At 36.8% G+C, this 872-nt stretch overlaps 1 long non-coding RNA gene across 1 annotated transcript; it reads left to right on the top strand.

Moving 5' to 3' along the window:
* Window position 1: 1 nt before the first annotated feature.
* On the top strand, window positions 2–244 carry LOC117462058 (uncharacterized). Its single transcript, XR_004553793.1, has 2 exons — window positions 2–43; window positions 111–244. It is a non-coding gene; the product is annotated as an uncharacterized lncRNA (long non-coding RNA).
* The last annotated feature ends 628 nt before the right edge of the window (window positions 245–872 follow it).

Genomic DNA, 872 nt, shown 5'->3' with positions numbered 1-872 from the left:
TAGTCATTGGGCCATTTACCATCACAGATGTGAATTCCTGAAGGTAAGGGTTTCATATTTCAATATTCATTTATTCTGAACGACTACTTTAAACTTTGTTCTCCCAACAGGAATGGATCCATTTCGCTGACTGGTTTCTTCAGTCTGAATTCAGTTTTTATTGTTTAGTAAGCTTAGTGCGAGCATGTCTCTTTGCATTTCAGATTGTATGTTGCTAATAAAATAATGTATCTGAACCACTTAATTGAAGTTCTCAAATTATTAAGTTTGACTTGCCTTTTGTGTGAAATGGTTTAAACTAAGCTGTATTACTGAGTCATGATGACCTTATTTCTGGCTAAAACAAAGATGCACACATCTGGTTGCAATATGCAATAAATAGTTTGTTTTGGGAACATTTCCAGGTCTGTTTTCAAAAAGTGTTTTTTTTTCCCTGTGATGTGTCAATTTCCCAAAAATACCGAACCGATAAACGTAATTTAAAAAAAAAAAAAAAAAAACCTCTGGGATCCCCCTTAATACCATTGACACTACGATACACACTTTGCATCCCAGGGCTCATGAGTCATCAAACGTCTCTAGGCCAATCAGGAAAGAGAACCGCTATTTGCGCAGAGGGCGGGCCTTTGAAGCCGGCTAAAAGAACCCCTCTATTAGCATAAAACTTCAACTACTTCTAAACAAGGCGAAAGGTAATGTAAGCAAAATGAGAGTAGATATCTTCTTGGTAAAGTTTAATGTAAGTAGTCGGTTTCTTACCCTAATGTTTGCCAGTAGACAGCCAAATCAAACAATTTAAGCTAGTTTACAAACACTTTGGTGGCTAACACATAGACTAGGGCCAACAGTATAAATGCGCCTATTAGCATGGT

This window comes from Pseudochaenichthys georgianus, chromosome 3, assembly GCF_902827115.2.
Source record: "Pseudochaenichthys georgianus chromosome 3, fPseGeo1.2, whole genome shotgun sequence".
In the NCBI taxonomy this organism is placed as follows: Eukaryota; Metazoa; Chordata; class Actinopteri; order Perciformes; family Channichthyidae; genus Pseudochaenichthys; species Pseudochaenichthys georgianus.
The sequence above is the reverse complement of the archived record's forward strand: the minus strand, read 5'-3'. Positions and strand labels throughout refer to the sequence as shown.